Raw genomic sequence first — 21,884 nt, forward strand, 5'->3', positions numbered from 1 at the left:
GGGGGTGGGATTATGGACATTGGGGAGGGTATGTGCTTTGGTGAGTGCTGTGAAGTGTTTAAACCTGGTGATTCACAGACCTGTACCCCGGGGATAAAAATATATGTTTATAAAAAATAAAAAATTATATTAAAAAAATCAATCACAGAACTCTGTTGTGAAGACTCAGAATCTTTCTTAACACCGATTCTAGGTAGCCATTAACAATTATGTATATGAATTTAAAACCCATGCATATTAAAACCCATCTATATTTTAGCTAATCTATGTATCTTAAAAATAGCAGACACGTGAAATTCCAAACATAAACTAGAAACTGATTAATATATTATTTTTCTCCCCCCACTCTTTTTTTTTTTTTTTTGCGTTTTGAAAGCATGGTTTTAGTTTACAAAGACTTCCCAGAAATTCCTCTTCCTTAGCATAAAAAAAGACTTCCAGAAACTTAAGTTCCCTGGTGGTAAAGTAGAAGAATGAACTGAATTAAGTTTCTTAGTTTTAAAAATATGTATGTCTCTTCTTTGAGTCCAAGAACATTAGCTGAGAAAATACATCTAAATAGTGACAGAAAATTAACATTTAAATCAGCAAGGACACTGCCAATTAAAAAATTTCCCCTAAAGAAATGTCTCTAAAACTATTATGACTATGCCAATAATAAGGAAAATGATATTTTCAAGTTGCATAATTATATTTACAAACAGCACTTAAGTAGAGTTAATGCATAATCTGTATTTCTATCATTAGTAAAATGTGAGACTTTTTGATGGAATCAGTGCTTTCATGTAACTTGATTCTGAATGTGACTTAATCACTCAAACAGCATCTAGCTTAAGCAAATAAACCAACAAAACAAGAAACCAATAGCATATAAAAGAACAAACAAACACAACTGAAAACAAATTTGGAACTAAATAGAGCCAATGAAAGGAGAACCTTTGAGGACTGGGAGTCAGGAAGTATGGACATTTTTCTGAGAATTATGGTTCTAATTTTCCCTCACCCCAGTTAGGTCCTTCTCTTCTCTTACTTGATCAGCACTAAAGGGAATGCATTTCAGTTAGAAGGAAATGGAGAGCATGATCCATTGAAGTCTACAAATCTCAATTTGTAGGAAATCTGTCATGTTGAGGAAAGGTGGAGATTAAGTTGACCTTCCCCAGCAGTTTCTTAGACAGTGGAAAAAAAAAAAAACATTAAAATAACTCAGGGTAGGCCACCTCAGAGTCACTACTGTACAATACCCCAGGAATCCAACACTAATAGAAACTCAAAAGGAGAGAAAGTGAGCTGATTAAACCTCAAAGCCCTGAAGCAGAAATTAGCTTTAGAAAGCTCCTAGCTGGGTCTGTTTGTGATGGGCTGGGTATCACCCCTGGTTCAGTAACAATCACATGAGTCTGAAAGATAAATTAAACTATGTAAAATGAATGAGGATAAGCTTTGTCCTAGAGATACAGGTTAGGCGTACCTCACTAATGAAATGATCATATTCCTGATGTTTTAAAAAATATTTTTACTAATTTTACAGTAAATATTAGCTCTCACTCAGAGAGAAACACATAAGACACATGACTATTATATTTAATTAGGAATAGGCTTTATGATGCAAATTTTAGCCTGTTTATCCTCGTAGGGCTAACAGTCTTTAATTATTAATGATATAAATGCAAGGTACAACAATTATTAGGGCTGTTATCAGTGTTTCAGTTCTTCTGATTGGATGGTACATTCCTTCTGCAGAGTGACTTGCTTTGGCCACAGTAATGCAATGCAGAGAGTGAGTAGGACTATAGTGTTTACTTCCAGCCAGAAGGCTTGGTGAGATAGAATGCACTCAGCCATGTTCCTTTTTCCATACCACAGGGACATGTTGGATGTGAAGGTGCTGTCACCTTCTCTGAGTGAGACAGCATGGGACAGAGCCACTGCCAGTATAAGAGACGGACATAGCAAGACTGAGAAATATGCTTTTGTTCTTATGAGTCACTGGGGTTCAGGAACTGTTTGTTACGGCAGGATCACGTAGCCAATTCTGACAGATGCGGAGGCTTGCTCCAGAACTGGGCAGTAGCTGAATCGAACGATGAAAAACCAACGATGGCAACTTAGCTAGAGAGAATATTGGATTGAAAATCACTTAACTTTAACATAACCTCTTCTCAATACTCTATGATCAGGCAAGTACAAATATCTCTAGTGGCTGAAACTCTTCCTTAGCACTTCATGGACCCTCCCAAGTCTTAGCACTAAACAGATTGATCTGGGGTCTGGTGGGGGAAGGCAATCAAATCCAGTCATTCAATGTGAAAGACTAAATGGAAGGAGGGGTCAGGTTTACTGGAATACTTGTTAGAAGGAACAAATAGTTCTATAAAGTGAATTTTAAGGATTTCTAAATCAGTTCTGAGGTTTGAAAATTCAGTAAGTTTCTATTTCTGTATATTGAGAATCCATTATAAAGTAAAACTATAGGGCTGCCTGAGTGGTTCAGTGGGTTAAAGGTCTGCCTTTGGCTCAGGTCATGATCTCAGGGTCGTGGGATCAAGCCCCGCATCAGGCCCTCTGCTCAGCAGGGAGCCTGCTTCCCCCTCTCTCTGTCTGCCTGCCTCTCTACCTTGTTGTGACCTCTTTCTCTCTGTCAAATAAATACATAAAATCTAAAATAAACAAATAAATCAATAAAATAAAACTATAAGACCAACAAGGAATCAAATTTCTGGAACAAAGGAACCACCCCTGGACAGATGATGTAATTATAAGGTCATGTTATGTGAATTCTTCACAAAGTCACTTCTGTTAATTTCCCAGATACTTGTCAACCTAACCTTAGTAGCCTCAAATATGGATGAATTCCCCTAATATGACACCTTTGTGTTAAAGCTCTGCTTTAACCTCTTGCAATGTTGTTATAATTACTCTTATGTCATTAAAAGTCCTGTATTCTTTGGTTTTGTATCTTATCCTATTAGAATTAAGATGATTCATCACGTGCTTAAGAAACATTAGATCCATTTTATGCAGATCTTACTTATCGTATTAAAGTATCCATCATTTCTAAATAGTCATGCTTTCCTTTTTTTTTTTTTGACGTTCCCTTTTCTTAATTACTTTTTAATATTTTTGCTTTTAAATTCGGCTTTCGTCTTTGAAGAAATGGTTTTCAAACTATATGCTCTTTCTTAGTTCTGAAAACATTTGTAGAGACCTTTTCTACTTTCCTAGAAAACAGTCGTAAAATCAAGGAGAAGTTGATTAAGTGGATATAATTCAGAGGTTATAGAGTTATATTTCTTAAATCAAGTAAATGATACTTGATTATTCTCTGTGTTATTCATGACTCTGTTGCGGGTAGACTGTGTATCAAATACAGATATGAAAACATGGGCAAAGACACTTTGAAATATATTACTTAATTATTCATACATTTTATTTCCAACAGCTTAGTAACTGTACACACTCTCACCATGAAGAACTCATGGCTGTCTTGTCTTGGCCCTTATAGAGATTTCTTCGTAACTCCATCAATTATCCCATTACATCATACATCCATGTTGTTTGTGTTCTCCCTAGATTCTGAGCTTCTTAAGGCCAGTGACAGTATTTGGTTTTCTTTGTTTTTCAAGTGCCTGGTCTGCGTGTAGCTCAGAGGACCTATTTAACAACTGATCCCTGAATGAAAGAATGAATACATGAATGAATATTACATCTCCTCAACTATATTTTAAGTTTCTTAAGATCAAGAATGGTATGTTACACTCCATTGAATGTTTTCCTTAAATATTACTTAATATTACCGAAAATGGCTCTTATGAAACATGAGAGCATGAGGAAAAGAAAGTCACATCCATAGTTTTTGTTAGGTTGTAATTAGATTTAAGAATCTTAGGTGAACCCCCCCCCCCTTTTTAAAAATCAATGTCTAGGAGAATGCAATAGAATGATACTTTGTAGAAACCAAGGGTTTCTTTCTTTCTTTTTTTTTTTTTTTTTTAAGATTTTATGTATTTATTTGACAGAGAGAGAGAGAGAGCAAGCAAGGGACAGGGGGAGTGGCAGGCAGAAAGAGGGAGAAGTAGACTCCCTCCTGAGAAGGGAGCCTGATGCAGGGCTGGATCCCACCTGAGCCAAAGGCAGCCACTTAACCAACTGAGCTCCCCAAGTGCCCCCATGTCTTTCTTTAGTAGAGTATCTGGAAGGAAATCAATTTGGCTTCTGAGTCAGATTAACAAATAATGGCTGACATATCTTGAAAGAAGTTGCTGTGGCTGATATCGAAGAGGTTACTGCCTATGTTCTCCTCTAGGATTCTGATGGATTCCTGTCTCACGTTGAGGTCTTTTATCCATTTTGAGTTTATTTTTGTGTACGGTGTAAGAGAATGGTGGAGTTTCATTCTTCTACATATAGCTGTCTAGTTTACCCAGCACCATTTATTGAAGAGACTGTCTTTTTTCCACTGTATATTTTTTCCTGTTTTGTTGAAGATTATTTGACCATAGAGTTGAGGGTCCATATCTGTGCTCTCTACTCTGTTCCACTGGTCTATGTGTCTGTTTTTATGCCAAAAGCGAAGATGAACTTTTGGGACTTCATCAAGATCAAAAGCTTTTGCACAACAAAGGCAACAGTCAACAAAGCAAAGAGGCAACCCACAGAATAGGAGAAGATATTTGCAAATGACAGTACAGACAAAAGGCTGATATCCAGGATCTATAAAGAACTCTTGAAACTCAACACACACAAAACAGACAATCATATAAAAAAATGGGCAGAAGATTTGAACAGACACTTCTCCAATGAAGACATACAAATGGCTATCAGACACACGAAAAAATGTTCATTATCACTAGCCATCAAGGAGATTCAAATTAAAACCACATTGAAATACCACTTTACACCAGTTAGAATGGCCAAAATTAGCAAGACAGAAAACAAAATGTGTTGGAGAGGATGTGGAGAAAGAGGAACCCTCTTACACTGTTGGTGGGAATGCAAGGTGGTGTAGCCACTTTGGAAAACAGTGTGGAGCTTCCTCAAGAAATTAAAAATAGAGCTTCCCTATGACCCTGCCATTGCACTACTGGGTATTTACCCCAAAGATACAGATGGAGTGAAAAGAAGGGCCATCTGTACCCCAAGGTTTGGCCAGCAATGGCCACAGTCACCAAACTGTGGAAAGAACCAAGATGCCCTTCAAGGGACGAATGGATAAGGCAGATGTGGTCTATATACACTATGGAGTATTATGCCTCCGTCAGAAAGGATGAATACCCAACTTTTGTAGCAACATGGATGGGACTGGAAGAGATTATGCTGAGTGAAATAATTCAAGCAGAGAGAGTCAATTATCATAAGGTTTCACTTATTTGTGGAGCATAACAAATAGCATGGAGGACAAGGGGAGATGGAGAGGAGAAGGGAGTTGAGGGAAATTGGAAGGGGAGGTGAACCATGAGAGACTATGGACTTTGAAAAACAATCTGAGGGAGCACTGGGTGTGGTGCAAAAACAATGAATACTGTTACACTGAAAAGAAATAAACAACAACAACAAATAATGGCTGTAAAGTCCTTTGAGACTTCTCCACTAAAGAGGTGATACGGTATTTCTTTCCCTAGAACCTGGCTGGGTTTATAATGGTTTCAACCACTAGGGAGTGCAACAAAAGTGGCAATATGTAACTTCCAAACCTAGGCCAGGAAATGCCATGTAGCTTCTGCCTCATTCACTGGAACATTTGTTGGTGCAGTATTCAACTGCCATGTAGGAAGTCTGACTAACAGGAGAGGAGGACATTGAAGAGTAGTTGGTGATGCTCTTTCCTGAGCCAGTACAGTGTGGCCCCAGTATATCAAGGTCCATCTGCATTCTTATGGTTCTTGAAAACAGAAGCTTTCTGAGACCTTCATGAATTACTCTGATTCACAGCATCTTGACCCTTCTCTGAATTTTTAGAATTTATTATCTGTGCCATTCATTTGACATTTAACCATATATTTGTCTTACATGTGTTTCATATTTATATCTCATTCTCCTTTTTTATTTTAAAAATTATTTTGTAACTGTTTGATATTTATAGGTCTTATTTTTCAATCTAGAGCATGTTATGCGAGAAGAGATTTTTGTATTTTGCCTCTCAGTGCTTCCTCTTGCCCCTTTTCAGTAGATGCCTGCTAACTAGTTTTTCAATGTGCAAGTCATGTCTAAATATTTCCCCCATTTTCCTGTGCTAAATAAATTGAGCTTCATAATTTTATTTACATTCATAGCTGGCAAATAATCAGCCTAGGTGGCTATTTTGCTTCTAAGGTTGCTATTTTTCCATATGGCATCTGTCAGTTTTATTTACACTTATTTTAAATCCTATATTTCAGATACAATAATAATTAACAAGGGAAGAGTTTGAGAAAATAAATACTTGGTAGAATTCTGTATTAAGGTAAATTCTCCAGAAAATCAATTTATAATATAGCTTACTTTTTTCTAAGTGATCAGACTACAAAATACTGACAGAGCTACAGATTTAAACAATAATTCACCATTTCATTGTTTAGAGGCACAAATGCCCAAACTGATTACAAAATATGTTTCAAACAACTGCTAAATGGTGGCTTTGGTTCATTTTTGTGTCTAAAAAAAGGGAATATGAATATTGTTTAGTGTTCAGATTATGCAAGTGACATTCATTGTAGAGCCTAGTATTAATTACTAACTGAATCAATGAGAAGAACAAAAAGCAATTGTTTGATTCAAAATACAAGGTTGGGGAAATTTATCTGTGTGCATATATGCTTATTTTTTGTTACTCTAATATCCTGCATCAAGAGATAAACCAATATTCATCAAAATGAGCCAGTTTATGGGAAATCAACATAATTTAGCATCCTTGCCCCAATTGGAGTAATTTAGGTAGAAATAAATTATAATGGTGCTCTGGCTTCTGGACACATGCCAAAAAGTGTTCATTAGCTGTCCCCAGAGGGAATCAGGACATTGAGAATGACTTTATCTGGATGCGGGTAAATAGCCACAGCATTACCGCAAATAGCATAGACTGGTAAGAGTAGTCATATTTTCAAAACTAAGAAAATTTTAAAAAAGAGTTATTTAACTAATATGTGAGTGCTCTAAACACTGAGTAAATAACTTTTCCCTTTAATGGCTGCATTTATACTGAAATTGTGTTGTGTGTTATTTTTTTTTCTCAAAAAGAGAAAAAGTGAAACACCAGAAATGTATTTAGGAAGTAGGCTGAAAATTAGCCGCAGAGTGAGTAAATTCTAATGCTACAAAATATTTTCTCAGTGCTATAGCTGATCTTGAAAATGATTAATGGCATGTAAGAAAGGTAATGAAATGTGCATACTTTTTTTTTTGTGTGTGTGCATACATTTTTAAAAAGACTCCTATGAAAGAGAACATGTTTCTGGCACTTGTAAGTATTTGGAATCTGTATTCTGATCACAAACAATGAGCGTGGGAGGTGGAAAATTATCAGCAAGAGGTGATTAGCCTTATCAAATATACCTGTGCCCCAAAGTATAGCAGAGAATTTGGACTGACAGCTTCATCAACTGGAACAATGGCTATCTTGGTGGTAACCAGAAGAAATTGATGACTTACTGACGGAGGATGCTCTTGAGAGACTGGGATTTTATGAAGGATCGTTGCACCACTAAAAGGCAAAACGGTTTATGTGTGGGTGGTGGTAGGGGTTCCCAGTACTTGAGAATGAATTTGAATTTTATTACAGGCTAGAAGCAAGTTGGAATGTAAGTGGTTTCAGGGAAATAAACAAATGCAACATTTCTTAGATAAGTCAGTTGTGGATTAAGACCTATACCCACCATGTTGATGGTATGTTAGTGCACTGTATGATTTGGTGGAAAGTTTCTATAAAGGTATACCTGAAACTTTTGATAATAATTATCTCTGAGAGGTGGCAAGGGATCTAGGGTGGGGTAGAACTCACTGTTTATCGACAAAATTTCTGTAGTGCTAAATTTTGTCAAACCAAGAGCATATGTTGGCCCTAAATAAAAAATTAAGAATGAAGACCTCCATATATATATGTTTATGTATTATATAATACTCTTGTTTATATATCACATTACATAAATATGTACATATACCAGTATTTTAATATTTAAAATAGCTCATATTTTTTAAAGGTTTGCATTAAATTACCACACTATAAATCTGAATTCTATACTAATTGTTGATCTTTTAATGTTTCACAAGAAGGAAACTTTATTAAATGAATGACATGTTATATGTTTAATAATGTGCAAATAGTCCACTGTTTAATAGGATTGGAGACAGATTATGAAGAAATGTATTCATTTTAACATCTTAAATTTCTCTATCTCTGCCTACTCAATATAATACTTTGAAAAAAAAAAAAACTTCCTTTTTGTTGCAGATCTTACCTTTACTCTCTTTTTAGAATTCAGCACGCACAGAAAAAGTTACATTTCCATGGACACTACTGAATGTGAAATCCTTTTTCAGTCAAAATGGACTAATCATTATTCTTCTCTTGAACGGAGGTAGATGAACTTTCTATGCTTTCTGAAATTGGAGCTAGAATATACAGAAATTTAAATACAACTTTCATTTATACACGGACCACTTCTCAACCAGCTCCTTTTCTGCTGGAGCATGCCTACTATATACCTAAATATCTACTCAAGATGGTTTAATGAGAGAATTTCTCAAAGCTGATGATTTCATATACCACACCAAAAGATTTCATATACCACACCAAACATAAACCACAGTAAAAAGAAAAAAAAAGTAACAAATATTTTAAATGGATTTTTAAAAGTTTTCTCTAAGATTAAGGACATTCACAATATTCAAATTCTTAATTGGGTGAAATTACCATTTTTATTAGCACCTAAATTTGACAAAAAAGAAGAGACCATCCCTTAAAAATAACTTTGCCCATCAAAATTAATCTTTTTGTTTGAGAGAAAAAGAGAGAGAGAAAAGGAAAACCATTGGTGAGGATGATATGCTATGTCACTTACCTGCTGACTGCATGTGGACATAAATCAGTCAAAATAAAAAATTGACTACCACTGTGTATGCAATCCAACTTGATGCATCAATGTTAAGTGGCTTAGCAGAAGATCCCATAGCAAAATTTATCCCATTGATAAATTTGATCAACTTGCAGGCTAAGAGATAAGTTGATTAAATCTTCTTTCTTTACTCCAGCTTTATAGACATCAGTTTTGATTTTCACCCTCTTGCTCAGGGAGAGAAATATGACCAGACACATATTAAAAAGCAGTCAGTGCAATGCTAAGGATGTCTGTTTCTTGATCTGGGTGGATGGTAACATGAGTGTATTTCCCTCTTGAAAATTCATTGTGCTTTATACCTATGATACGTGTAGGTTTTATGAGTGTATGTTATACTGAGTTTTTTTTAAAAAGTTTTTTAAAAAGTGAGTCCTCTAAGATGCATCGATGTGATTTTTATCCAGAGGCAATAAAATTGATCAGAAAGACATTTTGATGCCTCTTCTATCGTAATTTTTCTGACTTGTGCCCAGAGCATAGACTTTTTCCAACCAAAAGATTTGTTATTGAATAAAATTGTGCTCTCATCTGTGTAGTTTTACAACTCTTCTACATAGCTTCTTGAAATGAATTTCTTCAGCTTTGTCACTTTATACACAAGGTGGTCATGGTGAATCCTTGGATTGTGTCTTGGTGCATGAGACTTGGCCTCATTCTTAAAAAAGAGTTATTTTCTGGTTAAGCATGGAGGAGAGGGAAATACAAGGAAATCTCAACCACAAGTACACTAACATTTTCCATAGATTTAAAATAGTGCCTTAGGTAAAAAATTTATGAGTTCTAAAATGTTAAAAACAAATTTGTGATAAATAAGAACTTTCTTTAGGATTCAACTATTGTTTTTTTTTTTTTCCAAAATTCTGATACTTGCAAAAAACTATCTCCCCAAATTCTATGGTTCCTGAGACCCCAGGAATATGGGCATACTTATGGGAATTTTTCATCTAGGATATAGAAATTCTTTACTTAAAAAAAGGACTAAGCACTCTGTTTCCATATTGCTTCAAAGGACACCAGCAAATAGTCTAAAGTTTTGCTAAACAAAAGGATGAATGAAAACAATAGTATGTATGAAAATGTTAAGTTTATCTGTCGTTGCCGTCATTGTCATCATCATTATGCCACTGGTTATGCTTATTGATTTCCCTGCCAAACAGGATTCTAGGTGCTTTTTCTGTATCCACTAATTTATTAGTATTAACCCTATAAGTGATCACTTCTATTATATTGAAAAAAGAAGATTGAAAAAAAGAACCAACAAACTTGAGACACTAAGGTAATGATGGCTAAAAAATCAAGGATAAAGTCATTTCCGGGAGGAAGAAGGAAGGATTGGGGAAGGATGCAAGGGACTTCACAGATCATATTCTTTCATTTCTTATGCTAGATAAGAAGAAGGTGCAGGGGCAGATGTCATACCACTCTCACACCTTTTGACTTATTTATAATTCTTATTTTGTATCTACCCAATATTCTTTAAAAACAAAACCTAGGGCACAGAGAGGCTCAAAATACCCTTGTCAGCATCCCCTATAGAATAATCTCTCAAATGAGTGTATTTTGGTATGTCTATAATTTAAAAGTATACAAATTTAGTTACCTTAATGTAGAAAGGGTAAGGTGTTATCAACATGGTATTTTTACAATATGATCCTAACACCAAAACACGACAATAATTTTAGTGTAGTGGAAGCTGGGAATCAGAAAGGACACATCTAGTTCTTAAAAAATTGAAGTTAAGAACCAAATGAGAAGAATTTGGTTGGATTGAGAAAGGCAAAACAAATAAACAAATGTTTTCAGGGAGCCAGGTCTAGGGATTCTAGATGTAGAAAAGGTTAGACGGATGGGTATAGAGAAGATGAAGGGAAATATCCAAGATGAAATATTTTAATTGACTTTGAGTCCATCTCTGCTTTATTAAAACATTTCACAAACTAGCAGGAGACTAAAATAAACGGCCTTCAAGTAACTTTATGATTGACCTCTGCCTCCCTCACCTTAAAGACAACAAATTTAGCTCTTAAATGAATAAGACATGAAAATCTCTCCTCCCTAATTGAAATATCTAATATTAAGCTGAACACATATGAATAACACTGTAAATAATTCAAAAGTACATTAATTAATAAGAGGAAAATTAAATTACAATCTGGTGACCTATTTGGTGCATGATTCAAAAGAATTATATGTATCAAAATTGTACATAAATTTGCATGTTATTAACTATGTTGGAAAAGGGGGACATATTCATTGTTGATCTTCAAGAATTGTGCCATTTGGGAACAGGTGAATTAAATGCAAACCCTTGGCCTCTAGGTTGGGGATAAGTAGAAAGACCCTGGAAGTAAATAAACTGTTCTGCTAAGATTTAGCAGTATACCAGAAAAACAAAAACAAAAACAAAATTAAAAATAAAAAAAAGCTTCTGAGGCTATGCCAAGTAAGTTATAAGTTATAATTGCAGCTATGACTAATATTCTGAATACAGCATGAGTTTGGGTCCAATAAAATCATCCCAAACGCTCTGGTTACCTCTTTCTTATCCTCCAATCTCTGTTTTTGTTTATTTTTTTAATTGAAACTTTTTATAGCTTTTGTGAGGAGGTGTTTTTTTGTTTTGCTTTGTTTTAACATTTAATCAGATGCCATGAAAAGTGTTTAAAGCATTGGGGAAAATGACATAGAATAGTTCAGAACTTAATAGACATTTTTCAACTGCTTTGATTGGATATATTTTTATTGACTGGAACAATTTCTGGTAAGCCAGAATGGTAAAGAAAAGTTTGTTGAAATAAGCAAAACATAAATTCAGCTGATTCTTACCTAATCTAAAAGTGAACAACAGTAACATAAACAATGCTGTGCTACTAACTATAGACTCCACCTGTGAAATTTGATATTGAATGTCTCTTTAATTTTTTTTTTTTAAGATTTTACTTATTTATTTGACAGACAGAGATCACATGTAGGCAGAGAGGCAGGCAGACAGAGAGAGAGAAGCAGGTTCCTCACTGAGCAGAGAGCCTGATGCGGGTCTTGATCCCAGGACCCTGAGATCATGACTTGAGCTGAAGGCGGAGGCTTTAACTCACTGAGCCACCCATGTGCCCCTGACGTCTCCTTAATTTTAGTGAATGTTCAATACTTCAATTGGATTATGAAAATAGTAATGTATAAACCGTATATATAATGTATAAACTATAGTCTATGGTCCTGGAATCAAAATTGCCTAATTAAACTACATCACTACTGATCTAAAATATTCATCCTGATCACCCACATAAAAAAGTAAGTTAATATATTTAGAAGTTTGTGATCAGAGTAAATATTTACGTGTAAGAAATATACAAAGGTGACAACACGAAATTGCGAATCAGGAGGTATTAATTTCAGGATTGTTTTGGCCACTTTAACCGAGACTAAATGAAGGTGGCATGAACAAAACAGATTTATTTTTCTCAGGTAAAGTCTGAGTTGGTAGGTAGTTCAGAGACATTCAGCATTTCTGCTTTATAAAGCCTACCAGGGTCCCAGTTCCTTCTAAAGTGTTGCTTATCCATCTCCTAGTGTGTAGTCCTCACAAGAAAGGTCAAAACTGGCTCACTCTGACCACATCTATACCCATCACATATCCACATTAAATAGAGGAAAGAGGGAAAGAATAAACATCTTTCTTTCAAAAATAGGACCTAGAAGTTTCATACATCAGTGCTACTCACCTATTGGCCAGAACTTAGTCACATGGCAATGTAAGCTACAAGGAACTCTGGGAAATGTAGTCTTTGGGAGAGCAGCCACATAGCAAGGTAGGAGTACTTGGCTCTTTTTCTTTAAAAGGAAGAAGAAAAGATTGGATAGCGAGGGGAAATTATCAGTCTTCTCAAATAGGGCAGCTAAACCTAAGAAAAGCAACTTCGTTTCTTTGGGAAATTAATTCTATTATCCAACGACACTACTATCATTTTTCTATGACTAACATCAGCCTTAGCTTATTCTTTGGAAGTCATTTTCACTACCCTATGTACCCTCTACAATATAGTTGCCTTATTGATATATTTGGAGGAACCCCAGCCACTTCCTAATATCCTCCACAATTTCACTTTCATAGGTTCTGAAATTTCCACTTTTTATTTAGAGGGGGAAAAAAATGTATGTTTTGAGTCAAATTAATCCAAATATGAAACCTATTAGTTGAGTGCCCTTAAGCAAATGCTTTAGTACCCTTGAAACTACATTTTCTTTTTTTATGAAATGGGGTAGTATTATCTTCTTTGAGATTTAAGGATAATATATGTAAAGTTCCCTTGAGTACGGGTATTACAGTATATTCAGACAGCCCTTATTTAAACATTAAAATATGTATAATTAAATTAAGGTAACATCCATGAAATAGACTTAGGGTCAACTTCATAAAAAGACACTGAATTTTTTGAGAACAACAATTTCACCTAGTTTGTACCTCTTAAGCCATTAGATTTATTTCCTTCAATTCTTTTGGGAACATAAGCTGCTTTCAAATTTTCAAACTCCCTTTTAACATCTTACACTTTTTGCATTTCTGTTTCTGATGGTTGTTAGTCTATATTGTTCTTATAATGTCTTTGTTGGCTTTGTATCAGGTTACTGCTGGGAACTCTGTGTGTGTGTGTGTGTGTGTGTGTGTGTGTGTGTATACATGTATGTGTAATGGAATTCACTAGTAATTCAAATGTGTGCTGGAATTATTATTTTTTATATTTTATTTTTTTTGCCAATACATATTGAGAACTACTCACTCTGTTCTTTTTTAAAACATTTTTTTAAAGTCATCTCCACTTGATGGGAGCCTGGAATTCTGAGCAAAATCCTGTTAGAGATTGCAAATCCAGTAAACAAAGACAGCAGTGACACCTTGTTAAAAACAGCAAATACAAAATACCCTCGGGGGAGAATGTGTCTGGTCTGTTCTAGGAGCAGAAATAAAGAACAGTGTGGCAGGAACATAATGAAAGAGGGGAGAGAATCATCCCAGAGGAGGTTGATGAGGGAGGTGGGGCAGATCATGTAGGGCCTTGTAAGCTATGGCAAAGTGTTCACGTTTTATTTCAAATAAGATGGTAAATCTTTATGAGCTTCAAGAATGGCAATGCTATGATTTGTGCCAACTGAATGTGTCCTTACATCTTGGCCAAATGTTTTACCAAAATAATTTAGTAACAGTTCAATAGTTTGACTTTTGCCCTTCAAATTCTACAAAGTGATATAAAATTATCCATTTTCCGTGTTATACAGCATTCAGTAGTACCAATGACTTACTTAATTTACTTATTTATTATAGAGTTGAACCTATTAAATAACTCAACAAGCCATTTTAAAACAAGATGTTTCTTACTACTTGTTGAAATTATTGAAAGTATACATGTACACACTCGCATACTGGCTTTTCTGATTTCTTTAGATATTCTTAAACATTTAACAAGCCAGTTGTGCACTAGTGTTGCAGAAACTGGTGTTAATAGCTCCATTATCAAAGGTCTATATTGATAACCTTAAAACATTCTTATGGAAATATTCCTCCCAGATTTGGAATTAAATAACAATATAAACAATAGATATTCATTTTATGTTATAATCTTGGAAAATGTAATTGGGCAAGCACATTTTAAAATGTCTATATTCAGATGAAATAAATAACTTCTTATATGTTATAAATGGTGAGACCACAGAAGTATTTGGTTTTCCAAAATAACCTTAATTCAGAGCAGTCAGAGAGACACAAGCATCCTTTAAGCACCCTCCTTAAAAATAGAGTACTGGTTACTTAAGTTATTAAGATCTCTTCTTCTAATAGAGCACAAGACTCTGAGACAATAAGAAAGTTATGTTTTAAAGAGAGAGACTCTTGGGCGCCTGGGTGGCTCAGTGGGTTAAAGCCTCTGTCTTCAGCTCAGGTCATGATCCCAGGGTCCTGGAATCGAGTCCCACATCGGGCTCTCTGCTCAGCAGGGAGCCTGCTTCTCCATCTCTCTCTGCCTACTTGTGATCTCTGTCTGTAAAAAAAAATAAATAAAGAGAGAGATTTTTGAAAAATAAGATTCCAGGGTGTGTGGGGAAGGGGGTAGGAAAGGTATGCAGGGACTCTTTGCCTACCTCACAGTTTTGCCAAATCTGGGCTAACCTTTGATAATACTTAAGAGTCACTTCATTTTTTAGCTACCAGGTAACTTTATGGATTCAGTCATCTTAATGAAGAGCAATTATTTCCTAAAAATGTTTTCAGTATTGCAAAACATCTTCATATACATTTCACGGCTATCCATCAGCAAAATACTACTTGTTTCAAAATTAAAACCATATTTTTTTGTGAGTTATAGCTGGTGATGCCTCAAACTAATTTTGAAGATTCAGTGAAAGTAATCAGGGCCATAGGAAACTTTCCTATCTATTTTGTAAATCAAAAATGTATTTAGAGATAATAGTAATAATAGTTATGTCTAGGGCCACCTCAGTGGCTCGGTTGTTAAGTGTCTGCCTTTGGCTCAGGTCATCATCCCAGGGTCCTGGGATTGACCCCTGCTCTGGGCTCTCTGCTCAGTGGGAAGCCTGCTTCTCCCTTCCCCACTCCCTTGTTTGTGTTCCCTCTCTTGCTGTGTCTCTCTCTAAAAAAGAACAGTATGTCTATTTAGAGATATTACTAAGTATTTGGGCTTGGAAATCCAAACTTATAAGAGTAAAACAAAAGTTTATAATCTTTTGTTGTTGTTGGGTATTGTCTCTTCTTTATTTTCAAATTAGATTCTAAGATGATATAAAAAATATTAGCTGTCTTTTTTTTTTTTTTTAAGTTTTATTTATTTGAGAAAGAGAGTGAGTGGAGGACCTGGGGGTGAGGGACAAGCAGATTTCTGCACTGAGCACGGAGGTGGACTAGGGGCTACATCTCACAACCCTGAGATCATGACTTGAGTTGAAATTAAGAGTGGACATTTAATCAACTGAACCACCCACACAGCCTTAGCTGTTTCTTAAAGTGAATTTATTAGAAGTGATTAATTTGAGTTGAATTCTAAGAGTGAAGTGTGATGGGATAACTTTGTTTTCTTTTTTCCTCATTCAATAGCACAATTAAGGAGAGGACTGAAGTTGGAAACAACAAATATTTACTTGATTTGTAGACTTCATATAGTTAAATTCATGACCAATAAGACAAAATAGCATTAAAGACTATAGTTTTGCTTCTAATTTCAAGTACTTTAAGCATACCTGTTTAATAGGAAAATGTGGACCTTTTCTATGTAATATGGTACAGAAGACTATTTATGAATTATCTCTATTCTTGGCACTTCAAAGAATACTAACCACTAGCAATGAATTAATACCCTTAACTATATGAAGGTGACTTTCATTCTCATTTCTCTTTTCTAGACACAGAGTATCACGAGGTCAGGTGGCAGATGGCTTGAAAGTTCCATCACAGACATATTACATAGCAACCGTGGGTGAAAATTGTATTAGTTTTCTATGGCTGCATCAAAAATTACCTCCAAAATTCAACTTAAAACAAGATACGTTTATAACATCACACAGTTTCCTAAAGGTCAGGAACCTGGTACAACTTAGTGGGGTGGTTCTGGCTAGGGATCTCTCCTGGGGTTACAGTGAAGTTAGCCAGGGCTACTGTCACATGAAGGGTTGACTAAGTCTGGGGCACCCACTTTCAAGAAGATTAACTCACATGGCAGTTGTCTGGAGGCCTCTGTTCCTTGTCCTGTGGGCTTCCCCATAAGGTGGCTGGAGTGTGTGCAGGATATTGTAGCTGGCTTCCCTCCACTTTCTGAGAGGGCAAGGCAGAAGCCACAGCTCAGAAGCATCACCTCATCACTTCTGCCATATTGTATTGGTGTCCAAGACGGACCCTGACACAACATGGAAGAAATAAGAACACAAATATCAGGAGGCAGGGATCATTGGGCATCATCTTCAAGGCTGGGTACCACAAAACTGAAGGATAAATTCAATGTGTGGGATTAATTTGAATACACTTCCTTTTCCCTCTCCTTCTCCTCCTTCTTTTTCATTAAGAAACACAGAAATTGTGGGGCACCTGGGTGCCTCGGTCAGATAAGTGTTCAACTCTTGATTTCAGCTCAGGTCATGATCTCAGTGTCCTGGGATTGAGCCCCATATCAGGTTCCATGTTCAGTGGGAGTCTGCTTGAGAATCCTCTCCCTCTCCTCCCGCCCGTGCTTTCACTATCTCAAATAAATAAATCAATCAATCCTATAAAATAAGAAAAGAAAAGAAGCACAGACATTGCAATCACTGTCAGGCACATATTAGCCACAAACCTAAGAACATATATGCACTGATGTCCACTATACAGAAATAGGCTAATAGTCAAATAGACCTGTTCACATACAATTTAGCATATGACATGTTCTCATTTGTAAAACAATTTTTTAAAATTTGACTTGGAGCCTAAAAAGAGTATATATTAAGTGATATTAAGCAAATATCACTTACTGTTTTATTTAAAAAAATATCAGGCTGGCAATTTTTTTTTTAATTCATAGTGACATTTCTGTTAACTGGACTAGTTTCTGTTTGCTTTGCTAGCTCAGTAGTTTTTGAACATGATAAACTATTGAAAATTTATTTTAAGAAAATAACAATTCAGGGTGCCTGGGTGGCTAAGTGGGTTAAAGTTTCTACCTTCTGCTCAGGTCATGGTCTCAGGGTCTGGGATCAAGCCCCACATCAGGCTCTCTACTCAGCAGGGAGCCTGCTTCCCCCTCTCTCTCTGCCCCCCTCTCTGCTTACTTGTGATCTCTGTTTATCAAATGAATAAATAAAATCTTAAAAGAAAATAACAATTCCTCATCATTTGAGCAAGTCCTTTCTTCTAATTTGCATATGAGTGATAAATAATTAAATGATCAAATGAAATCTTCATACAGAAACTTCCATATGTGTGCTTTTGAACAGTGCATAACAAAGTGGACTTTTCAAGTATTTTTCAAAGTGTGATTCATGAATCACCAGTATTAGAAGCACTAACAAATCTTGTAGCAAATGTGTATCCTTGGGACATATCCAAATCTACTGAATCAGAATCTCAGGGGCTGGGTTTAGAATCCACATTTTAGCAAGCACTTAGGTGGTCTTTTTGCATAATAAAGTAGTCAAGCTGTTGATTTTTGCAATATACTTTCCAGATTTAGCAAAACCTTATTCCCCGTATTTGTTCTAGCTGAGGGCCTTTGAGGACAAGATTGCCTTGCTTGATCTTGATATCCATTTCACTATGTAACTAGAACATGGAATCATAGTGTAGAGAAGGGTCTATTTCCCTCCTGGGTAGAATCCCAGGGCTGGGTCCTTTTGAAGCCCATAGAGGCTGCCTTGGTGGAAGGAGAAGGATTTGAAAGCTTGGATTCTGGTGTAGGCCTAACAAGTCAGTGCTCAGGACCATGTGTTCTTTTCAAATGCACTTAAATTTTAAATGTTCTCCATTTTTCTTTAGTGGACATAATCAAGTAAAAATAATCTTTCTATTAGTGGAAATAAGAAAGTGCCTTTGAATAAACAGTTTCTTCTGCTACAGAAATTTGTGTGTTTATCTCAGTGTGACCAATCAATGAATTCCAAAAGGTTTATATATTTTTCTTTTTTTATTTCTTTCTTTTTTTTAATTTTTTTTACTTCTATGGGGCAATCAAAGGCTAAATTCCAAAGGATTTGGAAATGTCAACTTGTAATACAAACTGGGTTAGCCCTAGGGCATGGGTTCAGAACCATAACTCATCATGTTTACAAATTATATCGCTTGGTCTAGGGTGCTAACTGTAAACTCACCGATAATGATAGTACAGAATGAATTACAGTCAGTCTCCTTCCTCCCTCCCCTCTTGGTGTCTGAACTGTCATAACATATGGATTCTTCATCAGCCCTCAAATCACACAGAGGGCTCCCCAGAAGCTAGTCTTGAAATCAATAAGCAGTCAGGCTTTCAGATGAAATATGGAATTCCTATAGACTTTTTAAAAAGGAGAACAAATGATTTCACTAAATGAATCCCCTACATTATTCCAAGCAGATGTACACACATCTGCGATCTTTAATAGAAAGGATAAAAATATAACATTCTGTTAGGTAACTTACACATTTCAAAAGTCACTCTTTTCTTTAAGGTATTTGTTTTCTCTTTGTTGTTCCTTCTCAGTTCTCTCCCTTTGTGCTAAAAAAGATATGCTTTCTGCACACTTCTGAAGACAGAATTCTGATACTTTGGTTTTTCTCAGTCTCCTCTTTCCCAACTTTCTCCACCCCCACTGCTTCTGTTCCATCTGTCCCACCTCCCTCCCTAATAATTTGGCTGCCAAAGCCATTATATCTTCTTAATTTGGTGTAAGCAGGAAACATTGGTGTGCCTGCGTGGCTCAATGGGTTAAATCCTCTGCCTTTGACTCAGGTCATGATCCCACACTCCTGGGATCCAACTCTGCATCAGGCTCTCTGCTCAGCGGGGAGCCTGCTTCCCTTCCTCTCTCTGCCTGCCTCTCTGCCCACCTATGATCTCTGTCTGTCAAATAAATAAAATAAAATCTTAAAAAAAAAAAAAGATCCTACAGACATGAGGAAGAGGGTAGATTTTGGGTCTTCCTAGATGGGCTTCTCCCCATCACCAGGATGCACAGTCTAGGGAATGCCTAAATCCTGAGCTGCCAAACATTGCCATCAAATCTGTGGTCAAAGGCATAGTGATTTGGGGCACTTCAACAGAGTAAAGAAACACTCCTTATCCACTCTTTGCCTGAAAGTGTAGTATAGGGGGTGGATTTAATTTTTAGACCATTGTATTGTCTCTGGATTATATTAAGATAGATACAGATACAGTTATAAGTATCTTCATTTTGGAAGTGTTAATAAAAGTATCAGGGATTAAGGAACAAAGAGGAACAGGGATAAAGCAGATGATACATACTTTATTCTAATAAATATGTCAGGTGTATGTAAGGAAGTGCTAGAACTTGTATATGTGTAGCCAAATTCTGCCCACACATTGTTGAGAACAGTAAGCCACCATTTTCCTGGGTAATTGCCATTGATCTATATGTGACATTGTAGGCAAGGTCCTGTTAGACATCCAGTGGTGTAAGAGGACAACAGAATAGGAGACAATAAAAGATGAAAGTTTAGAGAAAAATGTTATACATTTTAAAATAGAAATAATGACACTGTTGGAAAGTTCTTGGAAATGACTATATTTTGGAAATATTTTACATAATAATCAATAAATAATCAGTCATAATCAAACAATGTGGATAAACAAGGTATTATAAGGAAACAAATTTTACCTTTTTCCTATTCAAAAATGCTGTGGGCTAGCACACCAATTGACAAAACTGGGCAAAACCATCCAGGAATAGCCAAGTGAGGGCAGCTATCCCAGGAATCTAACAGGTCAGATTTCTCAGAATCCCTGTTCTCCCCATCCAGCTGCTACAGAAGCTAAAAGCTTTGAAAGGGATCCAGGGATGCCACTTGATGGGCACAGAACACCTCTTTCCAGATGTTTCTTTGGGTCTTAAATTTATAGTCAATCTCTAAGCACCCAACATTTGCCAAGGCCTGGAAATGAACTCTGTTCTCTCCCTTCTATGCATGCATTTTATAATCTGTTTTTGTCTCCAGGTCCAACCTAGTGTTTATTATAGCTTTCTATAATGTATATAAATTATGATTTTTTTCCTTGTCCCAAAACACTTTCCACAAATATGGTAACTATTCTATCCTATCATCAGTGTAATAACAGAAGCTTCACATTTTACTGTGTCACTTATCTATGTGATGGATAATGCTGACATGTGTTTTAAAAATAACTTATCTCAAGATTACCCACTCACAAATTTTATTTCTCAGGTTGAAACTATTTCTAAATTGATTATAAGGTTGTTGTTTTTAAATATCACAAATATCCCTGAACTCAATATTGCTCTATTATTTTGACTTCCTTTTTTTATCTATAGAAATAAAAAATGAGATAACAATGTTCTATCAGAACATTATATGAATATTGATATTTTTCAAAAGTATGCTCTTATTCTTCAGGCCTTCTGTAATGAAAATATGGAAAGAGCTTCTGGTTTCTTTGAAAAAAAAAATCAATGAAAATATCAAGACAAGGCATAATGTCAAGTAAGTCCAATAATCAGACCACAGCTAATGGCTAAAAAAATCATGAGGTGGCAAAAATGAAGTTTTATGTCTCTTCAGGTTAATAAACAAAGGCTGACTGATCTTTAGCCAAAGTGAAAATAATCTAGAATTTATTGTACACTCCATCAGGCTTTCTGAAAGGTCATCTAATTAACATTTTGTGTTAACTCTACTCTTCACCTTGACCTCAAAATACCAAAAATATGCTGCAGCATATTTTACTTGAAATTCATAGTGATTGTAGATATGAATAAACAGAAGGCTAGAAAACAAGAAGGGAGAAATCTTCCCTCTACTGGGGGGCATCAGAAGAGATAAGGACATTGAAAAGACAGCTGGATACTGAGATGAGGTCAAGATGGACGCTACCAAGGGATCCATACACCTGATACAAAGTCAAATTAGTTCTATAATTCCTAAGTAGAAATAATATGAGACCCAGAGCTGAAACTGTTTTCAATACAAAGAGAGCCTTAAGTCCTGATTTTATTAAATCACTGCATATTATATTAAACCACCGGGCAGAGGAGTCAAGATGGTGGAGAAGTAGCAGGCTGAGACTACATCAGGTAGCAGGAGATCAGCTAGAT

The sequence above is a fragment of the Mustela nigripes genome, chromosome 3 (assembly GCF_022355385.1).
Source record: "Mustela nigripes isolate SB6536 chromosome 3, MUSNIG.SB6536, whole genome shotgun sequence".
In the NCBI taxonomy this organism is placed as follows: Eukaryota; Metazoa; Chordata; class Mammalia; order Carnivora; family Mustelidae; genus Mustela; species Mustela nigripes.